This window comes from Tursiops truncatus, chromosome 14 (genome assembly GCF_011762595.2).
Source record: "Tursiops truncatus isolate mTurTru1 chromosome 14, mTurTru1.mat.Y, whole genome shotgun sequence".
Taxonomy (NCBI): Eukaryota; Metazoa; Chordata; class Mammalia; order Artiodactyla; family Delphinidae; genus Tursiops; species Tursiops truncatus.
Window position 1 is genome coordinate 41,115,285 of NC_047047.1, and position 21,555 is coordinate 41,136,839.

The window sequence follows — 21,555 nt, forward strand, 5'->3', positions numbered from 1 at the left end:
AGGTGACTTGAACGTATGTAATTAAAGTAAGTGAGGAGAAGTGGTCTGTGCCCCTCTGTGGTTTCCAGAGAGTTTTAATTATTCATTTGATTTGTTGAAAGGGCCATCCTATTGGGTGTTTTGGTAAAGTCACATCGCTTTTTTTCTTTTTGAACAACAGATACTATGACAGTACAGAAAAGATGGAGAACCTTCCCTTGTACATAGTAAAGTAGGAGAGACTTCCCTGTCACCCACATCTCCTCTCTCCCCTCTTTTTGGTCTTTCCCTTTGTTCTTCCCTGATTTGCTTTTATAAATAACACAGTGTTTTCATTTCAGTCTTCTGGTCAAAAAGGAGAGTCAGGCGTTTCTACTGCAGGTTTTACTAGGACTTTAAACCAACATATCTAAGAGAAGTCTCACCATCCTCTTCTGTCTAACTCATCTGCACTATTTCTGTTAACACTCTCACCTTTCATTACAAAGTCCATTCATCTAGCTACCTCTCTTTAACAAGCGCCTCAGGTCCAGGCACTAATTCCTCCACAATTCATTTGCCACTGGTTCCTTTCTTTTCTTCCCTCTCCCAGAGATGCTGGGCTCATTATGTCATTACTGAGCTACTGCAATGACTTTTGTTGGGCTTTCTATCTAACAATTTCTACACTTTAAAGTGCATCGGTTATTGACTCTCAGATTTATATTCCTGAAGCGTAGCTCTGGTCATATCACAACAAAGCCTCAAAACATTCCCTATCAACCTGGTGTCTTCCGAGGAGAGTTCAAACTTGGGATGCATATAGTGGTAACAAGTAGGTGAGTACAAGGCAGAGAGAAGTGCAAATAATAATACCTTAATTTCAGAATTGTTTGGAAGATTAAATAAGATAATTTATAGCACAGGGCATGGTGCTGCTCATCTAATTTAAGCAACTACGTGTTAGTTACTATTGTCTTCCTCTATTTGGGGATAGTTGGAGTAATGGAGAAAAGAGACTAGTTCTCCCTCTCTGCTCTAGCTAGACTGCATGGAAAATTGTGATAGTCTTTGAAATATACTAATTTTTAAGACAAGTCCATCGGCACGTAGAATTAAAATCTTGGTTAAGAATTTGTTTATTGGGCTTCCCTGGTGGCACAGTTGAGTGTCTGCCTGCCAATGCAGGGGACGCGGGTTCGTGCCCCGGTCCGGGAAGATCCCACATGCCGCGGAGCGGCTGGGCCCGTGAGCCATGGCCACTGATCCTGCGTGTCCGGAACCTGTGCTCCGCAACGGGAGAGGCCACAACAGTAAGAGGCCCGCGTAATGCAAAAAAAAAAGAAAAAAAAAGAAAAAAAATTGTTTATTAATTATTTTCATTTCTAATTTATTTTGGAAGCATTATCAAAACAAAAATTAAACAAATCCTTGCTGCAGAAACCCACATTAAAGCCTCATAAATGGAACTGTATTCTGTAATTTAAACTAGGCATTTTTAATACAGTTTTAAAAATTACATGGCTGTATTATTCAAATGAGAAAAGTAGTTGATGTGCATTCAGATTAGTTCCCTTAATAATGCTTTTTAAAACTCTATGGCTATTACTGACGCAGTAGTACAACGATAATTTGCAATGCCCCATTGGCTTTGATGAAAGGGCAAAGAAAATGGTTCAAGTTATCATAGAGAAGCTAATATGAGGCAGTATAAAAAGTAATAAATATTTTTTAAACTCAGAAAATAAAAGGCACAAAGCGAAATATATGTATTCTACCCACTTAATGTTCCCCAAAGAGGCTCCAGCTTCTAGGATTCAAGTATAAACTGAATTTATAATAGGTGAGTTTAAGCCCCTATTTACTCTTCAACTGAGTAGATAAGACTTGATTATGAAAGTTTTGAAGCTCCAGGAGAAGGCATACCGCAAGAAGGCTCAAGCTCAGGGAGAATATTAGAAAAAGGAGAACTCCTATCTCAAAAAGGGATGTTAGAGAGTTATTTTATCCACAGGCTTTTTGACCCAGAGGGAGAGGATCCTAGGTATTTAGATCTGGTTTCCTGTTCAAGGAAAATAACTCACCAGAAATAAACATTTCTGATGATTAAGATTAGGCTTCTGAAGTAGAATGACCTTGTTCTGAGGTTGCCACTAAAGATGGTGTCGCCACTGCTGTCATTTCTCAGCTGCCCCACAGGACCCTCTGAGGGATGTATTTCCAGAGCAATTAATTACAAGAGCCTGTGGACTTTGGGAAAACCCCACGCTTGCTTTATGATGATGTGGCAAATGATGATAGGCAAGCTGATGGTAGAGAACCTTCCTGTTGTTCTCAAAACCTCTACATCTGAGAGTTAATTATTCCCCCTTACTGCTCTTCGTGCCCTGTATTTACACGTCTCTGGTGTCCCATTCAGTCTTTGGCAGATGACTGTCTGGATGTGGTTTTCCTGATTGTCACTCTTCATTGTTCCTTTTTCTTATATCTTCTCAGTAGGGGAGATGACATATACTTCAGTACCTACTCAAAGGCCCAAGCTGATACCGCCATTATCCTGTTATCTAGAACTGTATATGATTAAGCGTTATTAATTTTCTATAAAAATCGTCCATTTGATAGTTGCCCTTCTATATGCATGGTCTACTAATGGTAACTGGGATTCATACAGGGACACACTGGAAATGGTCAAAATCAACCTGTACTCTTAGCTCCATAGTGACCCCTGCGTTCTATTGTGTGTATGTGTCAACAGGAAGTATAGACTCTTAAAATCCTTGACACTTGTTTCTGAGGATTATACTCCATTGTTTGGAGAAACTGAATGTAAGTTACGGTATCTAGCCTGAGTGGGCCCCTGATGTCCAGCAGGCTAGATCCAGGTCAAGTGGCTTCAATTACAGATGACCAATACGTGTCTTAATACTCCCTAACTTAAAAACAATATAAAATGTACCCCATAGTATATTTATTTCTCTAGTTTATATTTTCTGTAAAAGATTCGTCTCTCAGAATTTTAGATACAGAAGAACACATCACAGTTAGAGAAATTAGGTAAAGTAATTTTATCTCCAGCTATAACTTTGGGGAAATAGCTCAGGCAGCTTACACAGTATACCATGGTGGTTGGAACAATGGGTGAAGCTAGCTATCTGAATTTGAATCCCAGAGCTATTCTTGTTGGCTCTGTGATCTTGCACAAGGTCTTTGCTGTGTTTTAGATATCTTATTTGTTAAATGGAGATAATACCACTATTCACCTCCTAGGGCCATTTTGAGATTTAAATAAGTTAATAGGTATTAAGTGCTTAAAATATTTCCTGGCACAGACTAAAAGCTCAATAAGTATAATTTCCATGCAAGCTTTTACTTATTGTAAGAGTTCATAAGACCCAAATTGCAAAATTCAGAGATACAGTTGACTTAGAACACATCTGAGATACAACCCCTTTAATCACAGCACATTTAGATAAATCCTACAAGAAGAAATTTCAGACCCTTTTACTAGATAAGCCCAGAGTGTTTTGAATGAGGGAAAACATAGAAAGTTGGAAGGTCACAATTACCCTAGAAAAAAAACTTTACATTTTAGGTGGATTAAAATATGCCTGATTTTTCCACCTCCTAGAGTAATGGAAATAAAAAAAAAATAAGTGGGACCTAATGAAACTTAAAAGCTTTTGCAAAGCAAAGGAAACTACAAACAAGACAAAAAGACAACCCTCAGAATGGGAGAAAATATTTGCAAATGAATCAATGGACAAAGGATTAATCTCCAAAATATATAAACAACTCAAGCAGCTCAATATTAAAAAAACAAACAACCCAATCAAAAAATGGGCAGATGATCTAAATAGACATTTTTCCAAAGAAGACACACAGATGGCCAAGAAGCACATGAAAAGTTGCTCAACATCACTAACTATTAGAGAAATGCAAATCAAAACTACAATGAGGTATCACCTCACACCAGTTAGAATGGGCATCATCAGAAAATCTACAAATAGCAAATGCAGGAGAGGGTGTGGAGAAAAGTGAATCCTCTTGCACTGTTGGTGGGAATGTAAATTGATACAGCCACTATGGAGAACAGTATGGAGGTTCCTTAAAAAACTAAAAATAGAATTACCATATGATCCAGCAATCCCACTACTGGGCATATACCCAGAGAAAATCATAATTCAAAAAGACACATGCTCCCCAATGTTCATTACAGCACTATTTACAATAACCAGGTCATGGAAGCAACCTAAATGCCCATCGACAGACGAATGGATAAAGAAGATGTGGTACATATATACAATGGAATATTACTCAGTCATAAAAAGGAGCAAAATTGGGTCATTTGTTGAGATGTGGATGGACCTAGAGACTGTCATACAGAGTTAAGTAAGTCAGAAAGAGAAAAACAAATATCGTATATTAATGCATATATGGGAACCTAGAAAAATGGTACAGATGAACCGGTTTGCAGGGCAGAAATTGAGACAGATGTAGAGAACAGACGTACGGACACCAAGGGGGGGAAGCGGCGGGGGGTGGGGCTGGTGGTGTGATGAATTGGACGATTGGGATTGACATGTATACACTGATGTGTATAAAATGGAAGACTAATAAGAACCTGCTGTATAAAAAAAATAAATAAATTTTTTAAAAAATGCCAGATTTATACACTTGATTTCACACTGTATGGTATTTATACTTCTGTCTCTAAAAGTAAACATGTTGAGTAGACAACCAAGCTTACCACTAATTATATTTTTCCCATTTGAATAGGAACCACCAGGGTGAGAACATCCTTAAGAAGGAAGATAATAAATCTTTTGGTTTTATTATACTACACCTTTTTCTTCTACCTTTTTAAAAATTTTTAAACAAAAGAATGTAGTAAAATTTAAAAAATGATATGGGATTATACTATGAGGAGGGGGTATGGTATATTGAAGATGGCTGCATGTCTTACTTTTCCTTTTGCGATGTGCATCTTCTTGAATCTGATCTTTTCTTAATGACTGGATTGACCAATAGATTGGGGATAGACGTGATGTTCTAGAACGTCTAAGTCTAGATCAAACCGCTCTTAGAATGTTTGTTCTTGGGGAAGCCAGCCTCTATGTAAGACATCCCACTTACCTGAGATTGCCATGCTGTGGGAAGATCAATCTAGCCATGTGGACAAGCCATATAGAGAAAGATACACAGATAGTCCTAGCTGTTCCAACCACCCAGTCTAGGCATCAAACACGCGAGTAAAGAAGCCATTGTAGACATTTCAGTGCCAGCAGGCACAGAGTGGAAAAGAATCAATGAAGCTACTCAACAGGCTGCACCAAGACCCCAGCTGAGCAGTCCCAGCCAACAGCACTCTTCCAGGCCACCTTAGCTGAGGCCCCAGACGTTATGCAGCAAAGATGAGCCATTCCACACTGTGCCTTACGCAAATTCCTGACCCACAAAATTGTGAGCGTAATAAAATGCTTATAGTTTTACTCCAGCAATTTTTGGAACAGTTGTTAAGCAGCAATAGATATCTGAAACAAGGGGAAACAAGGTTATGTGACTGAGATTCCGTGATCTCAGTCCAAACTTTAAAGTTTAATAAGACTGGGTCTTTTCTTCGCTCCTTGCTCGTAATTCCTCCCTAAAAAAACAAACAAACAAACAAAAAACCTCAACAGATAACAGAAACCTCACCTGCTATTGGTTTGCTGCCATTTAAATATCCTTGTTTCTCTTTGATTGATCTTCTGCCGGTGACCACCAAAGTCTACAGGACTTCCCTTTGCAAAACATATGGATCTTGCTGGAAAGAAAAGGCTAAGGTTTGCATATGAAATAATCAATATTATGCCTTAGTTTCACTATTTGAAGACCTACTTTCTGTCACCCAGTAAGCCTGGAAATAAAGGAGCTATCATCATGAACATGACATGTAGGTGTTTAAATTTTAATGACAAAATTATAGCTCAAGTACATGCCAAGGGAGGAAAGAAAGCAGGTACAGGGCCACACATAGCTCACCAGAGAGCCTGCTAAGTACGTGCGAATAGCACTTGAGCGCGCATGCCTAGAGGAGTAGGTCTGTTGTACCTTTAACAATGGCATGTTCTGTTTCCAATTAAATGCTGGTTCCTTTAGGAGGTACCATTCCCAAAGGAACAATTATTTTTGAGTCTCTAAAGTCTCTGAATAGTATATTTTAACTCTGTCAACTCTCATTGCCTTCTGTAAAACATCACGAAAGCTCAAGGTTAGAATTTATTTTACAAAGAAGGAACGTTTTGTTTTGTTGTGTTTGCCTAGAAGGAGAGAAAAAGTAAACACACATGGTCTTAAAGTGTTCAGCTGTTTAAAACTCTAGCTTACTAGTAAAGAAACGTAGTCTCCTATAACCATAAAGCATTAACTCACGTGTAGTCCTATTTTTCCGTGTTTCCTCAGAAGACCTCTCTCTTCTCTTCTTCGTCTTCTCTTCCTCTCCATCTTTTGACTGATAGCTAAGAATGGCCTTTTATTTGGATTCTCCAACTAATTACATTTTTTTAAACCCAAACACTATCATTTTTGGGGGGTAGGCCTTATTTGTTAATTTGGGACTTGTGTTAAACATTTACTTTAACATTCTCTTGAGATCCGTGGGGGATTGACAAGATTAGGAGTTTCCCAGTCAGGGCTGAGATGTCTTTCTGTGCTTTTTATCTTCTTCCCTAGATAAGAGAGAGAGAAGAATGATCTGCTGCTCTGAAAATTGTATAATGTGCTGGATTCACAAGCACTTGTCATCACTCATTCGTGGTCCTATTCCTAGATGATTCATGATTTCATTGTAGTGTGTCCATACCATCTATTTATCCATCCAGTAATCTATATAATTATTATTTCTTAAGCAGTTAGTAAACTAGACAGTCTGGTAAGTGTTGAGGACACTAAAATAGACTAAGGCATGGTCCTCTCAGGGAGCAAAGATGAGAGTCATTGAGTTTGCTTTAAATAAATATTGAGTCTTAATTAGTTTACCAACTTTGCCTGTAGGTATAAAAGCTGTCTTTCACCCATAAAACACCCAACTTATTAGCAAGGTTATCTTTCTCAGCAATTATTAAGTTTCCATACTGATTTAAGTAAAATCTATATTACCTTTGGCTTTCCAGATCACTGCTTTGGCAGAAAGAGATAAGGCAGGTAAAGAAGACTGTAGAATAATATAACATATTATCAACTATAACCTCAAAGCAAAATGTGTTCAAATTTCATCTAAATGTGACCAGCTGTTAAGAATATTATGTGCTTCTTAAGATGAGTAAAATCTAAGTCTCTACGTATATTGGCATGTGCTGTTAAAATGCATTTTCATGTTGCATCATGGAAAGATTTGCATAGCTTAATATAACCACAAAGAGGGTATCAATTTAAGTATCCAGTGAGCCCTTCAACCTGTGGAGATTTTCTTCTTACAAATGAAAAGCTAAAACCATTACTCACCTTGCTCCCAGAATAGAACCAAGGGGGGACTCCCGATGGAACTGAAAAGGCATACAAATGCAAAATGGATAAAAAGAAATCCTTTCCATTTTTTTTTTCGTTTCTCTTTTTTTGTTTGCGGTACACGGGCCTCTCACTGTTGTAGCCTCTCCCGTTGCGGAGCACAGGCTCCGGATGCGCAGGCTCAGCAGCCATGGCTCACGGGCCCAGCCGCTCCGCGACATGTGGGATCTTCCCGGACCGGGGCACGAACCCGTGTTCCCTGCATCGGCAGGCGGACTCTCAACCACTGCACCACCAGGAAAGCCCATGTCCTTTCAATTTTTTACAGACATAGCCTGTAATCAACCCATGGATTTCATTGCTAGTGAGAGAAAATCACTGAAACAACTAACTTTGTAGGGCTTCAGAATTTTTATGAATAAGAATAACATTTTCCAGATCTTCTAGTGGGATCAAAAAGCACTGAAGGGAAGACAAGAACGAAGACGTCCTCATGCTTCTGGGCATGATGTAATACTGTACAGGGACTGGGAGCCCTGCCTCCTACCCCAGCTGTAGAACTCACGAGGGTCCTTGGCTCCCACATGTTCCCCACAAGGGCAGCCTAATGATTCTGTTGGGGGAGGGAGCCTGAAGCACAGATTCCACTCATGGTTTTCTGTTTCTGAAAGCTGGGCCTGTTCTTTTTACTGAAAACAGGTCCACATTCCTTAACTCAGAGCTCCATACCCATCTGTTCAATAACAAAGTAAGAGGTACTAGACATAGCATGAAATGACTCCTTGGGTTAGGTTTTCTTTTTGTTCTTCTTCACCTGCAGTTTAATTGGATGACTGCTAAGACATTCTATAGCTGCTCCTCTCATGTCTACTTCCTTGTGCCGTAAATATTGCTCCTGCTTTCCTTGATATAGCTGTCTGGCCTCTTACACAGGCCAGATGACCTGTGTACTTGGGGGAAGAGAACAGTTTGTCCAAGAAGTAGAGACAATAAATGTCACAACTGATAGAATATTGACAGAGGATTTTTAATTTTAGATAAAATAATGCAGGGATGCTTTTCTGACCTCATGGCCATTTCACTGAATAATGGTTGCATTCATTTTGCCACTAGGCCTTGGTGTCCATATAACAGAGCAAGGGATTATTAAGTTAAATGGGCATGGAAAAGAGTGATTTAATTCTCCTAGGAAATATGGGATGTAGCAAAGCCACTCTTTTCTTCACCTCTGCTTTTTAAAATAATAACTTTTCCTTTTATCTTAATAATATTAGTACCTGTCCATTGAGGGAAAATGTAAATAAAAACCATCCATCATTAACATTTCGGAAGGTATCTGTTCTCTCTCTTTTGCTTTTTGTACATATATACACAATTTCTCTCTACCTCTCTCTATATAGTCTTTCTCTTTCATCCATCCATCCATCCATCCATTATCTATGTACTAGACCACAAAACCTTAGCACCCTCTTCCCCAAACTACTCAGTTTTGAGAAGGCCCCCAAAGGTTCCCCAGATTGTTCACAAACCAGTCTGTCAGCAAATATCACCACGATGCATCTGCCATGTTTTCCTCTCTTACTTAGGTTCTGACTTGGTGTCTGGGTCTCAGAAGTTCAAGGAGTTGCAGTTGTTACTGCTGATGGTGGCTTTCGTGAAAATGTCTGTGGCCAGGCCGTGGGTTTACTTGGGGTTTTGTTCTTCTGGCAGCCCAGGCCAAAACCCAGATTGCCATGATTGATTTTTTTTTCTTTCTTTCATAATACAAATTCAATCTGTAAGTAAGTCCTGACCCTTCTAATATAATATAGCATCACCTCTGAACTAAACAACAGCCCCTTAGTCAATCTCCCTGCTTCCTGTTCTCTACAAAACAGGGAATTTTTTTTAACCTAAGCAAGATCACACTTGCTTTCACTAGGAATGCAGTGGTCTCTCAGCCATGACCCTGCCTAGGATCACCCCTCTGACCTTGTCTGCTTCCTCTGGTGCTTTGTATTCCTTAGCACCAGTCTCCTTACAGTTCCTCCAGCTGTCAAGATCTCTGCCACCTTGTAGCCTTCACATGTATTCTCCCCTCCATCTAGCATGCCCTCCAGATATCTGCAGGGCTCACTCTATCTCTTCATTCAAATCTCTTGAAATTTCTCTGTGTTAAGCTACCCCAATTAAATTGATCCCTTTACTACCATACCATTCCTTCTCTGACTGTTTTTTGGATAACATTTATTACTATATAATGTATTATAATCTAATATATAATATGTTTATATATTATATTTAATATATTAGAAAATATGATATGCTTATATATAACATGATTATAGGCCATATGTATATTATATATTTTATATAATTATAACTATATTATATATTTTATATAACTATATCATCTATATTAATTTTGTACTTGGTAATTGTTTCCTGTCCAAGAGCAGAAAATGTGTTTTATTCACTTTTATATTCCCAGCAGCAAAACCAGTGACTGTTATGAAGTAGTTGCTCAATAAATATTTGTAAATTGAACGGGTTTATAAACAAATGGAAGTCATCAATCCTCAGGGGGCCAAAGTTAGGCTGAAATCTGTGTTTAGATCAGAAGAATAGTATTTGTCCCACACTGTGTCACTTGGGGCAACATATTAACTTTTTTACCCTAAGAGTATCACAGAATCTGTGATCTTTGCTCATCCCTCAAACCAAGAAACAAACATTCACTAGCAAAATCCTGGCTTCATGTTTGTATACTCTTTTGTCACAAGATGGAATTAAATCAGTTCATGCCTGAGTCCTCAACTTCCCCCCCCCCACATTCCTTCTTTCTAACTTCTTTTACCAGTCATCTCTCCCTACACACAAGCGTGCATATCAAGCCTTCTCACTCCTTCATGTAGAATAGAAGACTCATAACAGATACAATTCCATTATCGGTCCACAAACAACAACACCTTTATTATTTTTTCTACAATACCTTTGTTGTTAGCAAGATAGTACTTTATCAATATTTTGTAATTGCGTAGAATAATTTATGTATTTAACCCTCTTTTCGGTTATTAAGGCTGTTTCTGATTTCTTGCTCTTACAAACAGAATTACTCTGAATATCCCTGGGGCTGATTGCTGACTCAAGGGGTTCACACCTTGTTAAATTTAATAATCACCCTCCAGGATTATTAACACAATTTGCACACTTAGCAGCAGTGCCTGAGAAGACCCATATTTTGTCACTTGCACAACACTAAGTCTTTTCAATCTTTTTGATCTTTGAAAATTATAGGCCCAAATGGCATATTGTTGTTTAAAAAAATCTATATTTCTTTAATACTTGGTGAGTTTTAACATTTAATATTTAGTAAATATTTGGATATCCTCATTCATGAACCTGATTTATGTCCATTAATAACGATTTGGTTATTTGACCATTTTCTCTAATAGTATTTGCTTTTACTTTTACGTTTAAAATATTAGAGTTATGTGTGGTGAGAAAAGTTGCCATGTAGAGTTTATGGAAAACCCCACTGTGAGGATCACGACATGGGTACCTATATTTCTGGAGTAAAGCCGTACCATCTCTAACTGATACTTGTGCAGCATTTATAGCTCCTGGCATGCTAATGGTCCTTGATAGAGATGAAGTGTGCCAGTCCATGAGAGATAAAGTAGCCATGCACCTAGGACTGCTCATCATGAGCTTGGTTCTTTCAGATCCAGTAAGTTATAAGGCTGGATGGACTCTGTAGCAGTCCATTGTAGGATGGAAATATTTCATCCAGGACCAAGTATAGGCTAGGTCAGAGAGCACTTAATAGCAGAGGAGGTGCAAGAGGGGGGATTGATCACACAATATATTACCTGGAAATTACCAGCCTGAATGAACTATAGAATGGCTCAGCTCTGTCGCCAGTTTGGAGATAATACCCTATGAGGATGGAGTACCACTACCCAAGATATAATGTACAAATCAACAACTTTTATATATGCTGTATTCCACAACAGATGGGTAATACATGGAGCCAGGAAGCAGAAGTGGACTTACAATCATTCCCAGGAACACACTTAAGGAATTTTTGTTTTCTTTCCCTGCAACTCTAAGCTTTGCAGGTCTGAGGGCTTGGTTCTTAGAGGGAAGATGTTTCTTCCGGGGAACACAGCAGTATTCTTGTTAAATCTAAATCTGCCACTTCACATTTCTTACACTAAGAAACTAGCAGGCAAGGAAATGTGTTCTGACCATTAGGAAGAGGTACGGCTTCTACTACACAATTGGGGATAGGGAAGAATGCTTGTCAACTAGGTGATTCACTGGGTGTCTCTTGATACTCCTTTGCTCAATATTTATGCTTAATGGAAAAGGGAAGCAGCCATGGGCTGAGAAAGTCATGAAAACCAGGGGCTCAGACCCAGCCCCCGCCAGGGTTGATGTACATCATCCATCCACATGAGCCACCTAGACCAGGAAGGATGCTAGCTGAGGTTGGGGGGAATAGAGAATCTTGGAAGTGGAGGATAATATCAGTTGTAGTCCCAAGAGTAACTGTAACAGCAGGGGCAGTTCGTCCTACGAATCTCCCTTTTGTAAGTTTTCCCAAGCAATAGGATCAACCAGAATTCTGGAGGAGATGCTCCTAGATGGGGTAAACTTATTATATGAAGCAAATAAATCTTAGTAACATGAGTGTGATTAGTACCCTCTGGCATGAACAAGGCTCTCATTCTCCCAGTTGCCGGGAGTGTAGGCTGCTGGCCAATCACAGTTGACTCTCTCCAAGGCTAAGGAAGCTGATTCACACAACGTTATAACCCTTCTTTGGGTAAGCTTATACAGTTGTCTCTCAGTATCCTTGAGGAGTTGGTTTCAGGACCCCTGCAGATACTGAAACCTGTGAATGCTCAAGTGCGTTATAGAAAAATGGTGTAGTATTTGCATATAACTTGTGCACATCCTCTCATGTACGTCAGATCATCTCTAGAATACTCATAATACCTAACACAATGTAAATGCTAAGGAAATAGTTGTAAATACAATGTAAACGCTATGTAAGTAGTTGCTGGTGTGCAGCAAATTCAAGTTTTGCTTTTGGAACTTTCTGGAATTAAAATCTTTTTTCTATAATCTTATTTTTTTATTTAAATTTTTCTTGGAGTAGAGTTGATTTACAATGTTGTGTTAGTTTCAGGTGTACGGCAAAGTGAATCAGTTATACATATACACATATCCACTCTTTTTTAGATTCTCTTCCCATATAGGCCATTACAGAGTATTGAGTAAGAGTTCCCTGTGCTTTACAGTAGGTCCTTATTAGTTATCTATTTTATATATAGAAGTGTGTATATATGTCAATCACAATCTCCCAATTTATCCCTCTGGCCCTCTTACCCCCTGCTAACTGTTAAGTTTGTTTTCTACATCTGTAACTCTATTTCTGTTTTGTAGATAAGTTCAGTTGTGCCTTTTTTTAGATTCCACATATAAGCAATATCATATGATATTTGTCTTTCTTTGACTGACTTACTTCACTCAGTATGACAATCTCTAGGTCCATCCAGGTTGCTGCAAATGTCATTATTTCATTCTTTTTTTATGGCTGACTAATACTGCATTGTATATATGTATCACATCTTCTTTATCCATTCCTCTGCCAATGGAAATTTTGGTTGTTTCTATGTCCTGGCTATTGTAAATAGCGCTGCAATGAGCATTGGGGTGTAGGTAGTTTTTTGAATTGTGGTTTTCTCCAGATATATGCCCAGGAGTGGGATTGCTAGATCATACGGTAGCTCTATATTTAGTTTCTTAAAGAACCTCCATACTGTTCTCCGTAGTGGCTGTACCAGTTTACATTCCCACCAAGAGTGTAGGAGGGTTCCCTTTTCTCCACACCCTCTCCACCATTTATTGTTTGTAGACTTTTTCATGATGGCCATTCTGACTGGTGTGAGGTGATACCTCATTTTAGTTTTGATTAGGTTGTAGCTGCAGATACAGGATGAACAGGTACACAGCGCCGACTATAAGTTGATCCATCCAATGGCAGAAAGGCCTTGTTTCAGTTTGGGAGATCTCTAGGAGCTTTCCCAGCTCCAGAGTCCCCGAGGGTTTGGCTGAAACCTCTGTTGTATCTGCATCACAGCTCAGCTTCTCCCATAGCCCTATCCTGCTTTCCTCACTTCATTCCAGGTGTGGTTCCAGAGATGGCAGACTCCCCAGTAAACTTCCTGTGTGCACCCTTCCATCTTAGTGTCTGTTTCCTGGGGAGCCCAACTAAAACAGAAGATTGAACCAATGGAAAGACATGTCATGTTTTTGGATGAAAGGTTTCAATACCATATGTTAATCATAGTTGAGTTAAGTTTTAAGTGCATTGCTGGCCCAAGTAAACATTCAGACAGATTTTGTAAATTAGATAGGTGATTCAAAAGTTCATATGGAAAAAGAAAGAAGCAAGAATATCCAGGGAAATGCAAAGAGGATGTTAGTTGGTCCAGCAAATTCTGTATGTCAGAACAGCTACTTCTCCAACCTCATAACTGTTAAAGAAACAATCATTTATAGCCAAGTAATTTTTCTTTAGAATTCAGTTTTTAGTAATGTTTATCCTGTATTGAGATAAAATAGTCAGATATAACCAGGTTATATATAAATGATGGTAATTTTTAATAATGTAGTGAAATTCTGAAAGAATTGATTCATCACCAAGGTGTTTTGTATCCAACTTGGGCCTTTATTACCAACTAGCTCAATCTGGTTTGGTGTACAACCTTATATTCTTATAGGAAACATACTCATGGCAGAGTATTCTTTTATTAGTACTAATTTTTGCTTGTAGTGATATATTCTGTAATGGTAACGCAGTTATATGAAGTAATGGGGCATCATCGTTAATTTTCAGGAAAAGATCAAGATAGTAAACATCTTCAGAGGCAAAGGATTATGCAATTCAACTACAAAGAAATTGTCTCTCACATGGTTTACATTTTCCTGCTTTTTAAAAGCAGTAATAAGTCATCAGTCATAAGTACTGACCTCTAAGAAGTCAGTAACTGATCAGTAAGTCAGTAACCTACTGACCTGGAAGCTCAGACTCTAATTTCTCTGTTTGATTAAGGCAGTGATTATTTCTTGATTTTCTTCACAGTGAAAATGAATACCCGTTAAATGACAAAATCATGTCCACAAACTGTATGGTGTTTCAGACTGAAGGTGTGAAGGCCAGAGAAATTTGGTTGGTCATTAAAATGGTACTGGGGCTAAAACAATTGCTATTTGTAATTGTTGCACCAGTTCTTTATGCTTTCTTTGTATGCAAAGACAATGTGGCTATTTCAAGAAAATAATGAGTTGATAATATGGGGTGAGATAAAAGCAATTTCTTCTTTACAAAGAATCCAACTCTCTTATTACTTCTATAAGCTAAAGTATCTTTACCTTTGCCTGTCTTGCTTTACACCCACTACTGGGAAATTTTAAAAAAAGATTGGGATGTACTTGCAAATCAATAGCTACTCCAACTGGAAAATAGGCACCAATATAGATATCCTTGTGGCTAAAGCTTTATTTAAGAAAAAACTCTTTTCTAGGATGACTACTCTGCCACCTGTATGCTGTGTTTCTGTTCAAGGGTAGTATTATGCTTTGTGTCAATCCAGGACTTTGCTGGCCCCATGTAACTTTGTGATTCCGTTTATCCTTAACCCAGACTCTGCTCCAACCAAGCCAGTAGATAGGCTTCTGTTGCTGCTGCCCATTCTTGGTGTTAACTCCCACCTCAGTGGCATCTCGACCGCCCTTTCTCTTATCCACATTTATCACTTCCTTCAAGAACCAACTCCCACATTTTCTCCCTCCAGGAACAAGGCATGCTTTTTCTTTACCTTTTTGAGCTCCCACACTTTTTAAGTTTTCCTTTTCTTCTTGCTCATGTCTATTCTGCAGAACTTAAAGCTTCATGTTTTATCTATCCCAGTTAAACTCAAGGAGCATTGTGTTGCGTTTTCTTTTATGCACCTAAAGAACTCATTTATTCACATAGTAGTTACTTGATACATACTGTTTACTGTGAATTTATTTCTAGAGATGATTATTGTCTCTTCAGTATTGATTTTTTCTTTTACCTTGAGCTGAGATGGAGTGAAGGCAAAATAATTGCAAATTTCAACTTCCTGAGTAGTCATTGACTGAGGTGACTAAATGAATCATGCTATTTCCACTACTCTGGCTCTACTTTCTCATCTACCCTTATCCCCAGCCTCTTCCAGTCTCAGCTGCTGTGTCAACTTGTATCAGTGCCCAAGGTTCAAATGCTTCATCAAAATTACAAGTCACCAAGAAGTGTAGTTGGTTTTGCAGATAGTTTTGCCACCATGTTTCTTTAAATTGAAGTACTTGTTGAATTTGGGCCAAAGATGACCCAAATATAAAAGAAAAGCAGTCTGCCAGCGGGAGTTGTATGGGGAGGTATCAGCGTCCACCGTGGCTCATTCAAATCCAATCACTTGATGCTCAATCTCTGAGGAAAATGGAGACGGTGAACGTCGTGTTCTGAGTGGCTACAGCTGTGTAGGCAATGAAGTTCTGAAACTTTAAAGGCCTGGAATCTAATACTTGCTCAGATATATTTGTGGAATAAACAGTGATTAAATGGTATTTGTAGATTTCTGTTTCTCAGAGGGTCAACCATGTCAGAGAAGACACGGGTAAAAATCTCTGTAATAAGGCAAGCTTAATGCTGACAGCCACTACCCATAATATTAGCAGGAACACAGCTATTAGAAACTGGCCTAGGAAGCTCAAAGCACCCTGAGCAAAATTAAAAATAAATGTGCAAATGGGATTATTTTTCTGTCGCATTGTAAATCTATGTGCAATATATAAATATGACCATCTGCCTTCCTTTGAGGAGAAAACTATTAACCAGTAAATTCCTAGTGTAGGAATGAGTTTTGTTCTCCTGCCCTTTTCTGCCATCTTTCCTTCCACATTCCAAAAGTTTCACCTGAAAGATTATTGGTATTCTGGTGACAGGCTTTAAACCACAGCACACAGCTAAGTGGGTCTTTATTTGAAACCTTTCTTTAGCATAAAGGTAACGAATGATTTGTTTTGCATCACGATGATAGGGAAGTAGAAACAAGTTAGAAGTCACAAAATGAAACATGGTTTGCTAACTTATAACTAACTTTTCTAGACATTACCTATTTCTTGAGCCTGTTATGAGTAAAGTTCTGTCAAATGCTGTGGATTAATTTGAAAAAGAACATGTTTGAGCACCTGTCCTCAAAGAGAATGCAGTCTAATTTGGGAAAGACAGAATACATATATATGATAAAGACAAAATGTGTATCTGATCAAAATTATGATAAAAGCCGGTAAATAAATTCCATGTAAGTGATGCAAGTAACAGAAAAGCACAGTTGCAGGTGAGTTGTGATAAGGATGACATTTTGTAGGCAACTCAGAGAAGGCTTGTGCCTTCACGGTAAAAATAGCTCCCTGAAAACAAGTACTGTAAGTCAGCCTTCTTTAAACACCGTTTTGACATGTGAGTGATAACCATGTTAGATGATATTTTTCTGAATAAAAAGAGGGGTGATATATGAGGCATATAGGGGCAATAATGTGATGGCAAAAATAATCATTCCACTGACAAGTCATGGGGTCCACACTTGGCCAGAGACACAAATGTCAGTGTAACTCCTATGTTGAGCAATTGAAACTCAGGGAAGGTAATCATAAAACTTTATATTAATTTCCTCTCTCCATTTAAATTCATCTTTGGGGCTTCTTCTTTCTCTGTTCCTGGCAGGCCCCATAACATTTCTCTTTACTCTCAAATAATAAAAGAGATAAGAGCCAAGTTCAATCACAAAACCCAGGCTCAGTTCAGTAATAAGCATGATTAATACCAGCAAAAACAAGTAATATTCAGAACCCCAGATTCGTTTAAAATTTAGACTCCTCTCCTGCCCCCGGCAGCAGGTGGGAAGTCTGCTGTAAGGACGAAGGGGTTGCCGTCTTTTCTCTTACCCCATCTGAGCTTTCATGCTCCTTCCACTAGCTTGTTCACCGTAACAGTTTCTGACCACTTGGGGTTGGTGCCTGGGGAAGGAGGAGATAGAAGGTGTTACAAAGTGTGGTGCTGCACTGATACGGGTCGAGAATTGATGTTGGTGCTTTTTGGATGTTGTGGGTGTTTAAAGCTAGTGGTCTCTCCCTATCCCTACCCCTATCCTGAACATTTCATGGCTTCTTTGGAGAATTCCCCTCTTTCTGAGGATTTTTTCCTGGGAGTCCCTTTGGAAGGGTCAAATACATCTCCATTCTGGTTTGATGACTGACTCCTTCCTTTGCTGTTAGGAATCCGGTCATACCTCTAGTTTCTTTCTCCAGGTAGTCTTCTTGGATGGGCCTTAAGAAGAACCATGTGTAATATTCCATTGTATATATGTACCACATCTTCTTAATGCATTCTTCTGTTGATGGACATTTAGGTTGCTTCCATGTCCTGGCTATTGTAAATAGTGCTGCAATGAACATTGGGGTGCATGCGTCTTTTTGAATTATGGTTTTCTCTGGGTATAAGCCCAGGAGTGGGATTGCTGGGTCATATGGTGGTTCTCTTTCTAAATTTTTGAGGAACCTCCATACTGTTCTCCATAGTGGCTGTACCATTCCCACCAACAGTGCAATAGGGTTTCCTTTTCTCCACATCCTCTTCAGCATTTATTGTTTGTAGATTTTTTGATGATGGCCATTCTGACCAGTGTGAGGTGATACCTCATTGTAGTTTTGATTTGAATTTTTCTAATAATTAGTAATGTTGAGCAGCTTTTCATGTGTTTGTTGGCCATCTGTTACACCTTCTCTTGAGAAACGTCTGTTTAGGTCTTCCACCCATTTTTTCATTGGGCTGTTTGTTTTTTTGACATTGAGCTGCGTAAGCTATTTGTATATGTTGGAGATTAATCCCTTGTCGGTTACTTTGTTTGTAAATATTTTCTCCCATTCTGAGGGTTTTTTCATTTTGTTTATGGTTTCCTTTGCTGTGAAAAAGCTTTTAAGTTTAGTTAAGTCCCATTTGTTTATTTTTGTTTTTATTTTCATTACTCTAGGAGAAGAGTCAAAGATCTTGCTGTGATTTATGTCAGAGTGTTCTTCCTACGTTTTCCACTAAGAGTTTTATAGTATCAGCCTTACATTTAGGTCTTTAATCCATTTTGAGTTTATTTTTGTGCATGGTGTTAGGGAGTGTTCTAATTTCATTCTTTTACATGTAGCTGTCCAGTTTTCCCAGCACCACTTATTGAAGAGACTGTCTTTTCTCCATTGTATATTCTTTCCTCCATAAAAAAGGAATGAAATAGTGCCATTTGCAGAGACATGGATAGACCTAGAGACTGTCATACAGAGTGAAGTAAGTCAGAAAGAGAAAAAAATATATAGTATAATATCGCTTATATGTGGAATCTAGAAAAATAGTACAGATGAACTTATTTGCAAAGCAGAAATATACAGATGTAGAGGACAAACGTATGGATACCAAGGGGGGATGGGAGGTGGGATGAATTGGGAGATTGGGATTGACATACATACACTACTATGTATAAAATAGATAACTAATGAGAACCTACTGTATAGCATAGGGAATTCTACTCAGTGCTCTGTGGTGACCTAAATAGGAAGGAAATCTAAAAAAGAGGGGATATATGTGTATGTATAACTGATTCACTTTGCTGTACAGCAGAAATTAACACAACATTGTAAAGCAACTCTACTCCAATAAAAATTATTAAAAAAAAAAAGAACCATGGGGGCCTTCTCTCATAGAAGGCCTGCGTGGTCCAAGGGAATCACTCACACACACATCTGTGTGTGCAAAATTGTTAAGGACTAGATGTTGAACACCTCCTTTGAACAATTTTCACTTGGCCATTTTTTTATCAGATTTTTCAAAATTTATCGATTTTTTAATCAGATTTTCTATGTGATCCTTTTTTGTGGCAGGATTGTCTGAGTCACGGCTGAAACGTAACATCTTAACATCTCTTTTTATTAGTATGTTAAGAGAATAAGCTATATAATTTTGAGTCAGTTCACTCTTCTAAGCTCTAGTTTTCTAGTCTTTTTTTTAAGATTAAATGATTATGGTTAGCCCTTAGCTCATAGTAAGTGACCAATATGTAAGAGCTCTTATTATTTAGCATTTGTAGAATCATCGTGCTTGAGAATAAGAAAAATGCATGTTTAGGTACACTCTCTGAAGATGAAGTCAGTCTTGTAATTAGGGTACCCTGAGATTTCAAAATAAGCAATTTATATCTAGCGACTTGAGTATTTGCTGAAATGTTTATTCTCTCTTGTGCAAGGCTTGGATGTCTTCAATATTTTATTTGCTCTCTTAGTGTGCATTTTTCCTCTTTCTTTTCTAACAGCTCACTTTACTTGAAGGGGAAGAGGAAGGGGGTTTATTAACATGCTCTGATGTATATGTCCTTTCCTAACATTGCTTTTTACAGGAAAAATGTTTTTTGGTGATAGAAACAGAGTGGTGTGAATAGGGTAACGGTAAATCTGTCCTAAAGCCACTTTGCAACTGTAAATCATCAATATGGAGGATTGACTTTCTCCTCATGGTGACACTTTACCCAGTGAAGTGACCGGAAGGATTGGAAGTGATTTCTACAGTATCAGCCTCTTTGGCATGATTCATTTCTGCCCTCATCTCAGCCTGAAAGTGGAAGCTCAGTTTCTGGTACTGAGGATGAGGATGGCAGCCCCACCGCAGTGAAATCTCCAGACATTACTACACCTCCCACATTGTCAGCTTCCCATAGAAAAAAAAATTTTTAAAGCTGTTATTTGGTTTTGTCAATGCTACTTTAAATTGAATCTGTTTTGCATTCCTCGCTTGTAGGTTTGATAGCCGTAATCTAATAAAACAATAGGCTAATTCTTTAAATTACTAGGAATTCACAAAGATACCTTAAGTAATGATATGCTTCATACAATTATATCTTACGTTTTTACAGTGAGATGAGTTATTTTAAATTAAAATTAGTGTCAAACATTGGTTGGATATTAATTTTTTTGTTTGTTTTAAACCTTTGTTGTCAAATAAAACACAGGTCCAGAAAAACCATACCAAACAGATGTGTAGCTGAACGGCTTATTTCAAGTGAAAAGCTTATAACCACCATCCAGGTCAGGAAAGAGAATGTTTTCAGCCACCCTCCTTGTATGTGCTTTATCCTAATCTTACCTCTTTATTCAGCCAGACACAATCACTGTCCTAACTTTTATAGCAACTAATTCCTTGAATTTCTTTATTGTTTTATCATCCAAGGGTGTGTCCCTAGAAGCAATAGGTTTATCCAGTTTTTTATTTTATAATGAAAAAATTTTCTATGAATCTGTAATTTCCCCTTCTATAACTTTCTTTGCTTTATCATTTATTTGCTAAAGAACATAAATCTCTGCCCTGCAGAGTTTCTAAGCTTGGATATTGCAGACTGCACACCCTAGGTGCTGTTCAACGTGTTCCTCTGTCTTCTGAATTTCCTAAAATTGGGCAACTAGCTGGATCCAGAGGATTTCTCAGAATTGAGTACAGTCCCCTTGACAAGATTTTAGGTGTCTTCTTTAGGAGGGCAAAATGTCTACTTGTTTCTCTTTCTGTGATTTAAATAGCTGTTCATGTTCAATGCCTAGATTTATAAATTTAGGTAGTTGTAAAATTTGGTGGTATTCTGATTCCATAAATTTTTGTCATTATTAAATAGAATACTTATAAAAATGGACGCTTTCTCTTAGATACTATTTGCTACCCAGTGCTTTCATTTCTATAGGGCAAGAAGGATCATTGCTTGATTTTTAAAATCAGTTTTTAAGAAAGTTAATTGGATTCTTATCCTCCAAATGTAACATATAACCATTTTTTAAAAAATACTTATTGTTTGGTAACTTGTGTTTCAACATATTTGGGTGGGTTTCACCCAGTTGCAATTATTATCACGACTGAAGCTCAAATTGTCCCAACTCTGGCCCGTGGGAGCCTTTTCAGGTTGATTACTAAGTTCTTTTCTTACAATTCGAGTAGATTTTGATAGCCCCCTTGCT